Below are 14,669 nucleotides of genomic sequence, written 5' to 3'. Positions count from 1 at the left end.
TGGAATGCTGGGGTGCTGATACCAGGTCCTGATTCACAGAGTCTGGGAGAGTGATACTTATGGCAGCCTCCAAAGATGATGAGGACCTTGACATGAGGGTGACCCTGGATCATTTGGGTGGACCCATATGCCATCACCTTGACCCTCTCAGAGAGATGCAGGTGCATAGATAGAGCAGAAAGAGATGTGAAGACAGAAGCAGAGATGGAAGGGATGCAGCCACAAGCCAAGGTCACCATCCACCTCAAGAAACTGCCAGAAGCCAGAAGTTGATGCTCCTCCCAGCCTCTGGAGGGGGTGCCCACACTGATCACAATTCCATGCCTTTGAGAGTCATGTAGGACTGTGACTGGCATGCTATAAGTATGTAAATTTATGTCATTTTAATCCCCAAGATCTGAGATAATCTTTACATTAGCATTGGATTTGGGGTTCTTATTGACTGTTCAGTGGTAGGTTTTCTGGCTAGTTTCTTTGGAGCTCACAATCCTCAATAAGCATACACATTTGGCTTCTTATCTGGCCTTGTGTCCCCACTCCTTCGTTTGAATAGTGGCTGCATCTTCCAACTAAAACTTCCATCTCAACTAGACCAAGTAAAAAGTTTTGGGGGAGCTAAAGCTTACTAGCCCTGTCCTGGGTCTTCAAGCGCCTACAGCCAAAGCTGGTGTGGGATCAGATGCATTGTCATCCCTTCTGTTTAAGGGTGGATGCACCCTCTGCCCATGCTTTGACACAGCACACTCATGTTCTAATATTACTCCATGACCCTTGGGCCTGGCCCTCATATTAAGTCCAGGACCACTTCAAGGGCCCTGCAGGAATATGAGGATCTCCTGATCTGAACATACCTGTTCTAGGGTTCTTGAGGCTGAGTAGGAAGTTACTGTATGGTGTCCTCAATATTGGGTGGTATTTGGTTACAAAGGATGATGTAGTATTCACCTTGGCTTCTGGAAAACCTAGAAATCCTCCCACTACTGGCCTGAGGCCATACCTTGAACACCAAGTCCCTCACAGTCCTTATGACACCATAGAGGGTGTGATTGTATCATCATATCATGCCAACAATGCCAAGATATACCATGGCAGCAGCAAGGGCAGAGTCCTCCTGAGCCCTCACAGTTCTGAAAAGAATGGGTCGCTCACCTTGACTACTGGAAAATGCTAGGAACTCCTTCCTTTCATTACTTAAGGACACTCCCCTCAGAACAAGGCCCTTACATTTCTGACTTCCTCCTTACACAATTAGTCTAAGGGCCCAGCCTAAGGAACCTTAGGGATGATGGCTTGGGGAATCTCTGTTACCTCATGGTCTTAGTGTCTATGTTCCCCAGAGCTGTAATTCATGGTTCTACCCTTATTTCCTTGCAGGGCCTTAATCCCCTTCCTCTGGCCACCTAGGTCTAACAGCTGAAGGCTAATGCCCTCACCTCCTAAGGAAACATGGAAGGAAAGGTCAGGGAATGCACATGAGGCTCTCCTGCTAGTGCCCATCAGGGGTGACATCAGGATTCAGGCTCCGTGGGGCCTGTCTGTTCAGGGTAAGATGTGCCCTTAGTCCTCACTCAGGATCCTTTCCTTGACTCCTGGCAGGCCCCTGGGACTCCTCTTTCTTTCACCTTAACATCACCCACGTACAGGAAAGCTCTCATGTCCCTGAGAACCGTGAAAATTACTCAGTGGATTCTCAATGTGACAGCCATTCCATGGCCTTTTGCATCTGAGAGCAGATGTAAGCCACTATCTCTGTGGCTTCCCGGTCCTCATTCATCAGAATCCTCCTCTTGATTCCTGTTTGTCCTCTGAAAAAGCTTTTTAGAAATGCCATATCCTTGAGAATTGTTTTCTAGTGTCCCTATTGTAAACAGAGGATAGGATGGTTTGGTGCCAGGAGTGGTTTGGGATGGAGATTCTGCAAGTAAGCCAGGGAGCAGAGGACAAGTGATGTGCTATCAGAGAAAACACTAGCCACTTCCTTCCTGTCACTAGACAGACTTAGCCTCTTAGTTAACTTCGTTTCTAAGAGTTTTACTCTCTACAAAAGAAGGGCTGAGCCAAATGACTTTGTGGTTCCCTGTGCTTTAGTGTTTTACTGATATTTGCCTTGTAGATTTTGATATTATCACTGACTACCATCTTTTTCTTTCTTTATTCCTATCTCACATATATTTTGGTTATTTTATTGCTTGTTCCTGGTGCTGTGTTTTTCAAATCAATATATTGAGTATGAAGTCCTGTTTTTTGACAGAAGTATATTTTGAAATCCAGAGCAGGAAAATGAATTAAGTGGCATGTGGTGTCCACAGACTTGGAGGATTGGCAAAGTATATGCTCTAGAAACAATCAGAGCCATGGTCAAATCTTGCTCTGTCACTTTTAGCAGTGAATATGAGACTATTCCAAGTTCTTAATCTTCAAAATGAGTATGGCAAGGCTTTCACACAGGAATGTGGATATTCACTTGTGATGAATATAAACCACCTGCAAGGTGTTAGGAAAATTTGGTGCTTTTAATGCAGGGCAGTATCACTAAGGATTATCACTAAGGGCAGTATCACTAAGGAGCTTTAACCCCAGATGATAACCAGCTTTCCACACAGAATTTAATTTCCATGCTATATTACAGAACATGGAACTGTATAGAAGGAATAAAACCAAAATTCTCAGTGTGACAGCCAAGTAGAACAAAGTAGAATTTCCCCTACGGAGCATTTATTTTTTAATAAGGGTATGGGAATATTTTCTTTAGCAAGATGCAACTCAATATTCATTAGTTCCAAGAACCAAAAACTTGCCATCCAAACCAGCCATAATTTTATGAATTTCACTGCCACTAAAAATAGAGCACACCCTTACATTCGCCAAGAGAAAGTCAAATTTTCTACATGAAGTGCCATTTTCAATGGAGTGAGATCTAGCTTTCCAGCTCATGAAAAACAAGATTTTCCAGTGGTACCTTAGCATCTCACTTGCAGCAATATAACACTTATTTCTAGAAACACTCTAGATATCCTGTGCTCAAAGCACCTAGTTTGAGGACTATGTTCTCCTGCCCTAGTGCAAGTGGATTGAACCCCTACCAGTATGTCTACAGGTGAAGATTCCTCTCAGCTTTCCCCATATCCCAAAGTAATGCTTATGTTCTGTTTTTCCATTCCAAACTTAGTTTCTCAAATCTAAGACCCATTTCCTGAGGGTCTGGCCCCTTTTTTACAAATCCTCAACTTCATTCAGCCTATCATGAAATTTGACTGAAAATTACCTGCCCCCCACCCCCAGACCCTGAGGGACTGGATATTCCCAATACCCAAATCTGCCTTGCTCACATGATGGGCAACTAATTGCTCTTTTTCACATCTCTTCTGTTTATTGTCATTTAATTATTTCTTACATTAGATGACACCATTTGCCTTCTATGACCAATGCTGCTGATAGACTCTAAATTTTAATAGCAGTGGCTATTAGGCTTCTTTTTCAAGCCTTGGCTAGTAATTTTGACATTTCCAAAGAGCTGATGGACTCTTAATGTTGGAGGGGAAAAGAAAAGGCATGAGCAAGAATTCAAATTTATAAGGATTTATTTTCTTTAAAAAATTAAAGGAGATAAGCAAATCCAGGTATATGCTATTGAATTTTATACTAAAAGAACAAGGAGAATAAAGAACACTAATAATTAATCATCATTTTCTTGTGTTTCTCCATTTTATATTTCAAATATTTTCATTTGCCCCAGAAAAATATCATTCCTATGCCTTGCATTGTACGAAAAAGAACATATTGGAGGCTTTTCAATCAGTTGATAATAAACAAAACTCTTAATATCACACCTTAGCCTTAATACATGTGACATCCATGGCATTAATAAACTTGAATTTTGAAGCAAATAAACCTTAATTTGAAGGAACAACTTTTGAAAACACATAGAACCCTAAAATTAGTCATCTGCTGAAGAAAAAGAAACCCAACAGCATAAACATTTTGTTCCCTCCAGAGCCCACTACACTACTATTCAGAAGGTTGACTGCTCTACTGAAACTCAAGGTGAAAAGGCTGCCTCAGATCTCCCTAGATGTGGCAGGAGCTGCTGAACTTGGCCTTGCAAGGACCCCTGTGCCTGGTAAAAGAGCCAACCATGGCTGCGGCTCTCAGCCATGCTTTATCTTCATCATCTCTCAAGGCCTCCTCATACAGGAATGGGAAGGCAGTGGGGATCTTGTTGAAGATCCTGGCCAGCACCTCCAGCACTTTCATCTTGCTGATATCAGTGTGGGCCCTTTGGCCCCACAGGAACACGAAGCGGGGAGGATTGCTTTCGGGAACCTGGCGGCACTCCAGGTACTTTTCCTGGACCAGATACTTGGTGAGGAATTGCCTGGGCTCCCCATAGATGACATGCTTCATCCCAGGGTGGACCCCGAAGACATTCAGGAAATTCCAGATGTCCTCTTCAGTGGCGACATTGCCATTCATGAAGATCACGCCCAGGATCACCATCACAATCGGGGTCTTGGGCAAAACCTCATCACTGCTCAGGTCTCCCTCAATAGGAAGGCCCAGCTTGTTGAAAAAGCCATAGGTGTGGTTGTTGGGGTTGACTTCCTTGAGCTCAAGGCCAAAGACCAGCTCCAGGCGCTCAGAGGCTCTCCTGAAGACCTCAGAGAAGTGCTTCTTGTACTTCCTGTTGACAAACTTCACCAATGCATTATGAGTGATGGGCTCTTTCCTTTTCAGCTTCTGCAGCAGGAACTGCACCACCTTGCTCACCTCCCTGCTTAGAGGATCTTTGCGAGCCCTCAGAGCTGAAATTGCTGCCTGGGTGGCATGTGCACTTTTCTCATCTTGGCTCTTGGGAATGGCATCAGATGTTTGGCATGAGACACCTGCCACAGGAGAGCTAGTGGCTGCCTCTCCTTGAGGATCCTGGGATGGGCCAGATGTAGGGGAGCTTGGGGAAGTATCATCATTGGGAGGAGAAGTGGGGGCCTCATCAACCTCCATTGGTGTGACCTGATCTTCCTTGAGACTCTCAGTCCCACTCAGGACCTGTTGTCGTTTCTCTCTTCGGAGCTTACTCTTCTTTCCCCGAGGCATAAGGACACTGGTCAGGGACAGCGGGCACCCTTGTAATAGGAGAGGAGGTGATGCTGGGACCTGGAGGAGGGAGAGTGAGATGGCATGTGCACCCCCAGCCGGGACATTGCACCTGGGCTTTATCCCAGGCCTTGCCTGCTAGTTCTGAGGGCAGTGCTCCAGGGACCCACTGATCTTAGATCTCGGCCCTATGAACCTGTAGAGAAAGTTATAGTGTGCCTTAGTGAGAGCCACAGAATCTATTGATACCTGGGTGTTCCCTGGTGACTACAGGAGATAGCAGGGGGGTATATGGGACATTAGGTTGGGAAATGCTCAAAATTCAAAGTTAGGATCATTAAGTTAATTGTTGGTCAGACTTGGGCCCCCACTCCCTACCCTTTCTCTGAAGGTGGCACTCAAACCTCCATGCCACAAGCTTGTATTGATATGCTGCTTCTGGCAGGGGGCACTCAAAACTGACACAGCTATGAGACTTCTCTGTGCTGCATTTTAGGTTCCTAAGTCCTCCTTTAGACACCTCACCTGGTCTCCAAGTAGGGCCTCAGAGCCACACTTTCTGCTCTTATTTTGACCTTCATTACCTGTTCAGGGTGGGTCATTTCTCAGTGAATTGTGGTTTTCCCACTTGGCACTGCAAAAGATAGGGCCCAATGTTTTATGCTTGTGGCGATATTACACTAAGTTCTATAGATGCCCTGGAGCCAGAGGAGAAACTGAGTTTGACAGGTTATAGCTGCATTTGACTGTTTTCTTCCAAATGCAGGATGCACCCAAGAAATGAAGGCCCCCTTATGAGAGGTGTACCAGGATCGCACATCAATCCTGTTTGCCCCCTAGATGATTTTCTAGCATGACTCCATCGGCTGTATTGTGAATGCTCCTTTCAGGTAAAAGTATTAGCCTGCCTAAACCCTGAGCAGGAAATAAGGGGCACTTCTGCTGACAAATGCTGGACTCTTTGAAAGACAGGATTTAGGGATTCTGAGTGTCCTCCATGTTATGGGTTCCCTGGTCACAAAAATGGTTATGAGGCTTCCCATTACCTAGACTTCTTACCTCTGCCAGCCCAAACCATCAAGACCTCCACCTCACTAACTCTCCCTAGGTTTTCCCAGGACCTGGACATCATCCCTATGACAGTCCCTCCGACCAAGGCCCCACCTCCCACACTCTCCTTGAGTTTTCCAAGGACTGGACATTCACCCTCTGCCAGCCCCTCCAACCAAGGCCCCCACGTCCCTCACTCTCCCTGATTCCTCCCAGGACTGGACATCCTCCCTCTGACAGGCCCGGCCACCTCCCACATTCTCCCTAAGTCTTCCCAGGACCTGGATATCCTCCCTCTGACAGCCCCTCTCACCAAGGTCCCCACCTCCCTTACTCTCTCTGAATGTTCCCAGGACTGGACATCCTCCCTCTGACAACCCCTCCCACCAAGGCTGACTCCTCCCTCACTCTCCCCAAGTCCTCCCAGGTCAAGGACATCCTCCCTCTGATAGCCCATCAATCCAAGACCCCACCTCCGTCATTCCCCCTGAGTATTCCCAGGACCAGGACATCCTCCCTCTGACAGCCCATTCTACCAAGGCCCCCACATCCCTCATTCTCACTAAGTCCTCTCAGGACCTGGACTTCCTCCCTCTGATAGCCCCACCCACAAAGGTCCTACCTCCCTTATTTTCCCTGAGTCTTCCCAGGACCTAGACATCCTCCTTCTGACAGCCCCTCCCACCAAGGCCCCCACCTCTCTCACTCTCCCTGAGTCTTCCCAGGACTGGACATCCTGCCTCTGCCAGCCCCTCCCACCAACACACTGACCATCCTCACTCTCCCTGAGTCTTCCCAGGACATGGACATCCTCCCTCTGACAGCCTCTCCCACCAAGGCCCCCACCTCCCTCACTCTCCCTGAGTCTTCCCAGAACCTGGACATCCTCCCTCTGACAGTCCCTCCCACCACGACCCCACCTCCCTCATTCTCCCTAAGTCCTCTCAGGACCTGGACATCCTCCCTCTGACAGCCCACCAATCCAAGGCCCCCACCTCCCTCACTCTCCCGGGTTCCCCCCAGGACTGGACATCCTCCCTCTGACAGCCCCTCCCACTGTAGCCCCCACCTCCCTCACTCTCCCTCATTCCCCCCAGGACCTGGACATCCTCCCTCTGACAGCCTCTCCCACCAAGGCCCCCACCTCCCTCACTCTCCCTAAGTCTTCCCAGGACCTGAATATCCTCCCTCTGACAGCCCATTCTACCAAGACCCCCACATCCCTCATTCTCCCTGAGTCCTCCCAGGACTGGATATCTTCCCTCTGACAGCCCCTCCCACAAAGGCCCACTCCTCCCTCACTCTCCCTAAGTCCTCCCAGGTCATGGACATCCTCCCTCTGACAGCCCATCAATCCAAGGCCCCCACCTCCCTCACTCTCCCGGATTCCCCCCAGGACTGGACATCCTCCCTCTGACAGCCCCTCCCACTGTGGCCCCCACCTCCCTCACTCTCCCTGAGTCTTCCCAGAACCTTGACATCCTCCCTATGACAGCCCATCCCACCACCCTCACTCTTCTTGAGTCTTCCCAGGACCTGGATATACTCCCTCTGACAGCCCATTCAACCAAGACCCCCACATCCCTCATTCTGCCTGAGTCTTCCCCAGGACCTGGACATCCTCCCTCTGACAGCCCATCCAACCACCCTCACTCTTCCTGATTCTTCCCAGAACGTGGATATCATCCCTCTGACAACCCCTCCCACCAAAGACTCACCTCCCTCACTCTTCATGAGAATTCCCAGAACCGGACATCCTCCATCTGACAGCCCCTTCCAACATGGCCCCCAACTACCTCACTCTCCCTGAGTCTTCCCATGACCTGGCCATTCTCCCTCTGACAGCCCCTCCCACCAAGGCCCCCACCACCCTCACTCTCCCTGAATCTTCCCAGGACCTAGACATCCTCCCTCTGACAGCCCCTCCCACCATGGCCCCCACCTCCCTGACTCTCCCTGATTCCTCCCAGGACTGGACATCCTCCCTCTGACAGCCCCTCCCACCAAGGCCCCCACCTCCCTCACTCTTCCTCAGTCTTCCCAGGACCTGGACATCCTCCCTCTGACAGCCCCTCCCACCAAGGCCCCACCTCCCTCACGCTCCCTGAGTCTTCCCAGAACCTGGACATCCTCCCTCTGACAGCCCATCCCACCACCCTCACTCTCCCTGAGTCTTCCCAGGACCTGGATATCATCCTTCTGACAGCCCCTCCCACCAAAGACTCACCTCCCTCACTCTCCATGAGAATTCCCAGAACCAGACACTCTTCATCTGTCAGCCCCTCCCACCAAGGACCCACCTCCCTCATTCTCCCTGATTCCTCCCAGGACTGGACATCCTCCCTCTGACAGCCCCTCTCACCAAGGCCGCCACTTCCCTCACTCTCCCTGAGTCTTCCCAGTACCTGGCCATTCTCCCTCTCACAGCCTCTCCCACCAAGGCCCGCTCCTCCCTCATTCTCCCTAAGTCCTCCCAGGTCCTGGACATCCTCCCTCTGACAGCCCATCAATCCAAGGCCCCACCTCCCTCACTCTCCCTCAGTCTTCCCAGAACCTGGACATCCTCCCTCTGACAGCCCATTCTACCAAGGCCCCCACATCCCTCATTCTCATGAAGTCCTCTCAGGACCTGGACTTCCTCCCTCTGACAGCCCCTCCTACAAAGGTCCTACCTACCTCATTTTCCCTGAGTCTTCCCAGGACCTGGATATCCTCCCTCTGACAGCCCCTCCCACCAAGGCCTCACCTCCCTCTCCCTGATTCCTCCTAGGACTGGACATCCTCCCTCTGACAGCCCCTCCCACTAAGGCCCCCATCTCCCTCACTCTCCCTGAGAATTCGCAGGACCTGGACATGCTCCCTCTGACAACCCATCCCACCAAGGTCCCACCTCCCTCACTCCCCCTGTTTCTTCCCAGGACTGGACATCCTGCGTCTGCCAGCCTCTCTCACCAACACACTTACCTCCCTCACTCTCCCTGAGTCTTCGCAGGACCTTGATATCCTCCTTCTGACAGCTCCTCCCACCAAGACCCCACCTCCCTCATTCTCCCTGAGTCCTCTCAGGACCTGGACATCCTCCCTCTGACAGCCCACCAATCCAAGGCCCCCACCTCCCTCACTCTCCCGGATTCCCTCCAGGACTGGACATCCTCCCTCTGACAGCCCCTCCCACTGTGGCCCCCACCTCCCTCACTCTCCCTCATTCCCCCCAGGACCTGGACATCCTCCCTCTGACAGCCCCTCCCACTGTGGCCCCCACCTCCCTCACTCTCCCTCATTCCCCCCAGGACCTGGACATCCTCCCTCTGACAGCCCCTCCCACCAAGGCCCCCAATTGTCAGACATTCTTGGAGTCACAGGGCCTCTGGTGCTGGGTGGTTATGGACCCTCCTAGGCCCAGCCAGCCCCAGACTATGGGAGGCCTCAGTCTCAGGTGCTCTCACTCCCCCAGGGGTCCCTCTTTTCCCTGTCCAGGGTCTGAGATGGCTCTGTTAGCCTGAGCCAAACCATAGTCCAGGAACTGGCCTCCATTTGCTGAGGCCCCGCCCATGGGACGCCAGGGCCTTTGGGGCTGGAGGCCACGCTGGGATCTCCGGGGCCCAGAGCAGGGACAGCGGTGCAGCCTTCATGGACCCTCTTTTCAGGGAAAAGGGACTGGACTTGCTGGGGAAGCCTCCCCCCACCGCGCTCAGCTCCCCTCGCACCTTGACCCCAACAGGATGGGCTCTGCTCCCTCTGCTTGGCCTGGGCAGCACAGGTGGACGGGCCTCGTCCTACAGCCAGCTTCGATGGCAGTTAAGCCAGCACTTCCGGTCAGCGGGGGGCGGGGGTACCGGAAGCGGCAGAGTTCTACACACCCAAGTGGTCCTTGTGTGGGCTCTGTGCAAGGGCGGGGCCTCCCCTGGGGCTTTCCTTCACCATCTGTACCCAGAACAAGGCTCTGGGTTCCCTGGGAACCCCAGTAGGACGTCTTAGGGTCCTGTGCTCCGCAGCCAGGACTCGGGCCTCCCAAGGCTGACTGCCACGTGCTCCCCACAGTCCTTTATGATGTCCTTGTGGACTCCTGTCCGTGCTGGGCTACCTCCGTTTTCCCCCCTGAGGCCAGCCCCTAATCTCAATGTCCTGAGCTCTCTGAGATGCCTGACCTGTTGCAGGGTCCTCTCCTCTGGCAACTCCTGCTGAGGCCTCCCAGACAGGGCTGCAGGGCAGGAGGGTTCAGTGGGTTCCTGGGTCCTGGGGTCCACAACCTGCTCCCTTTCTGAACTTGACACCCTGCTTTCCTGACCACGTTCCTCTAGCACCCAGTGGGAAAGTGGGGTGCTCCTTAGCTTGCCAGCTGAGCCTGGGACCTCTCTGGCCTGACATCCTGGTCATTGCCCACATTTTCTAAAATGCATGATGTGCAGTGACTGTGATACTTTATATTTTCCTTGAATCTGTGCTAATGGTCTATTAAGATTTAAAATCCCAGTCCTCATCCACTAACAACACTTCAGGTGGTTATACCACAGCCTCAGGACTCAGACTGCCACAACCAGCCCAAATGTTGGTCCTCATAGAACCCCATGGTGGATCCTGGCGTATTGGCTCTGGGGTGCTCTCTCAAGTTCCTTCAGTGAAGCACTAGAAAGACTTCCTCCTAGGTATCCTGGAAGAATCAAGGGTTGAACCTCAAAATCTTCCTCCAGTCGATCCTCTCTATTTACTTTTATTGCTACCTACAGACTAGTTGACCAGTCTCAACCTCCATTCTGTCTCCTCACCTGCCTGCACACACATTCTAGTTCAACACTGAGCTAGGGTTCCCCAGCAGTTTGTCATATTTGATGTTGCTTTCCTCCTATCATCAATATAATTTTTGTTATTTCTTCTTTAATTTTTTCCATGGATGGTATGGGGTATGGGAAACACCAGCCTGATCTTGGTTGTCACCTTTGCAGTTATATGTTAGGAGTTAAGTCTGTAAATATTCAGAAGAATTATCATATTTACAATATTCTCTTTCCCTTCATTAAATATAGTATTCTGCTCTGACATGTCTTTTTCATAAGTGTATCAGTAAGGTTTTACAGTTTCTCTACAAAAGACTTGTACATTTCTGCTTGGTTTTCTCTTATATATGTTTCATATAATATTGCTGTGAATGGTATACTTTGCATTACATGTAATTTGTTAGCAATTTGGTTTGACCAGAGTCCTAATTCTGCTTAATGATTTTTCATACATCAATTTTCCAAAGTTCCTTACAATGTGCATTTTTGCAGGAATTTCTCTGTATTTTTTAATTAGGAGATCATAGTTTTTTTTTTTCCCCATTATTATCTCTTTCCATGCACTATTCTTACCTCTTAGTTACTTTGGTGTTTTTACTCTTTTGTGATACCTGTGTACTATCTGTATTTTTTTATTGAGTTCTAAACTGTGTATTAAATGCCAAGTATCTTTGTCCTCTGAACGCTATTGATTATGCTCATGATTCACATTGCATATCTAGCAAAATAAAAATTCTGTCATAATGCCACCTTGCTAAAAGATATGAACTGGTGTGCATTTTTGTCAACTACAGTTTCTTTACTCCTACACACTGTCACATTTTTTTAACCTATTATTTTTTATTTTTTATTTTTGCAAATGGAGTGATTTGTAGTTCACGGTCTTTTCTAATATTTATTAACTGCTGTGTTGTAAATACTATGAATTTATGTACGATATTGTTATCTATTTGATGTTGGCTTAAGTGTTTTATTGAGGCATCCTCATCTGGTCTTTGTATGCAGAGTGGTAGCCTGGTACAATGGTTGAATAACTCCCAATCTTTTGTATGGTTTAAATGAGATTATATGAGATGGTAATTCGTGTTTCATTTGCCATTTGGTGTTTACAAGTACCTAAACCTGGCTGTTCTTGCAGTATTTTTATGTAGCTTTGGGTAAGAGTATAGTTTCTGTTTTTGATCTTTGACTGGAGATTTCTATTTTTCTATGGACCTAACCATTTATTTTTTGCCTAAAATGCTCCATTTGAATGTTCATATAATAGACATGACATTTAACTAAAATCATCTTATTGCAGATATTCTCAAACATATACCATAGTACAGAGAATAGAATAATTAACCCAGTTACCTGGCATACATCTACAGCAATCTTCCACTTTCATAGGAAGAATCTTGTTCATATAAAGGAGATATATATATATATATATATATATATATATATATATATATATATATATCTTTGTTATTGTCAAGCACACTAGAGGTAACAATATGCACTTCCATTAGGAGATATATGCTGTTTTCTCCATTGAGGCAATATGGATGACCATCTTTATCCATAAACCCACTAGGGACTATTGGTTCTATAATTGTAAAACTCCTTTGAGTTTATCACCTGAAACCATCCTTTAGGTATAACTTTGTCCTTGTGCACCTTTCATTATCTTGATTCCTTGGTAGCACTACTGTTCTCTTATAAGTGCTCATTAAATTTCATACCTCATGCTTTCACAATTTATTTTTCTAGAATGTCTTATTTCTGCTTATTCCATATATGTTTGCAATAATTATAAATTTGTTATATAAATCCTTTCAAAATACTAGCTTCCACTAGTAGGCTGTGCTTTTTTGTAATTCATTGTTTTACATTTATCTTTATTTTCTCCTACCTTCTACGTCTTTGTGTTCAATATGATATTCTTATGCTAGTTTATTGAATATCTTTGATGTTTTAAACATTTTTCTAATAAATTTACTTAATGTAATTATTATCGTTTGGATGTTTCCAGCAACAGTGCTATAGAGCTTTATGTGTAGTGCCCACATTTTTATAAATTGACTAAATATATCTCTCTTAATGCTCTTATAAGTTTTCATTTGTGTGTGTGTGTGTGTGTGTTCATACAAACACTAGGACATCAACAGTTTGTTTTTTTAAGTTTCAGGTTTCAGGCCCTTGGGGTGTTTCGTCTTGTTATATTTTACTTACTAATGACTGAAGAAATTTGAACAAATTTTACTGCTAGTTACAGAGTTGATTTTTCATAAATAAAAATATGTTGTCACGTGAAAAATTCAATTATAATTGGCCAACTACAGAATTCAGATTATCCAGTAAAACAGAAACTACTCTAAATGCATAACAGTGAGAGGACTTTTTTCCATAGATATTATATATTTATTTTTTCATCCATTTCACATTCATGGTGAAATTGGGCAGAAATATAGTGAGTTTCCACATACCCTTTCAACCCCTTAACCACAGAGATTCTCCTATGGTAAACATCTCCTCCTGGCATTAGTACCATTAGTACCATAGAAACAGGTACCATTGATACATTATTTTAAACTAAAGTACACAGCCTACAATAGGGTTTATTCTTTGTGTTGTATGTTCTGTGGGATTTGACAAATGTATATTGACATGTATCCCTCATACAGAGTAGTTTCACTGCACTAAAACTCCTGTCTTGTACTCATTCATCCCTCCCTCTAACCCTTAGAACTCCTAATTATTTATACTGTCTCCATAGTTTAGCCTTTTAAGGATGCCAAGTAGTTGAAATTATATAGTATACAACATTTTCAGATGGGATACTTTCATCTAGTAATATCCATGTAGAGGTCCTCTATCTTTTTATATTATAGATTGTTACCTCATTTCTTTTTATTTATTGTTGAATGATATCTCATTGTACACAGATACCACAGTTTAATGATCCATTCCTCAACTGAAAAACATGTTGGTTGTTTTCTAGTTTGGGCACTCATAAGTAAAGCTGCTAAAATATTTGTGTGCAAGCTTTTGCATGGACATAACTTTTTATCTCTGTTGCATACACATAAAAGAATGCATATGGTGCATTGTATGGTAAGAATATATTTAATTTTGTTATATTCCACTAGACTGTCTTTCCATGTGACTGTACCATTCTGTAATCCTGCCATCAGCGAGAGAGGGTTCTTGAAGCTCAGCACCTTCTCCAGAATTTGGCCTTGTCAGTGTTTTGGATATTAGCTATTTTAGTATATGTGTAGTAATATATTTTTGCTTTAGTTTGCAATTTTCTAATGATATATTGTTATGCTAAGCATCTTTTCATATGCTGACATGTAGAACATTGGTATCATTTCTTCCTAAGGATTTGATCAAATTCATTAGTAATCCCATCTGAAAATGTTGTTTTCATTTAGGGAGGATTTATTAATTACTGATCCAATTTGTTTAATAGTGGTAGGTGTATTCAGATATCTGTTTCTCTTGTGTAAGCTTTGGTCAATTGAATATTTCCAAAATTAGTCCATTTCATGAAGTTTATCAAATTGTGGGCATAGCATGTTCCTAAGATTTTTTTTTAATATATTTTATTGATTTTTCACAGAGAGGAAGAGAGAGGGTAGAGAGTCAGAAACATCGATGAGAGAGAATCATCGATCAGCTGCCTCTTGCATACCCTCTACCGGGGATGTGCCCACAACCGAGGTACATGCCCCTGACCGGAATCGAACCTGGGACCTTTCAGTC

Source organism: Pipistrellus kuhlii, unplaced genomic scaffold (genome assembly GCF_014108245.1).
Source record: "Pipistrellus kuhlii isolate mPipKuh1 unplaced genomic scaffold, mPipKuh1.p scaffold_m20_p_16, whole genome shotgun sequence".
NCBI lineage: Eukaryota > Metazoa > Chordata > Mammalia > Chiroptera > Vespertilionidae > Pipistrellus > Pipistrellus kuhlii.
Note: the sequence above shows the minus strand (reverse complement) of the source record.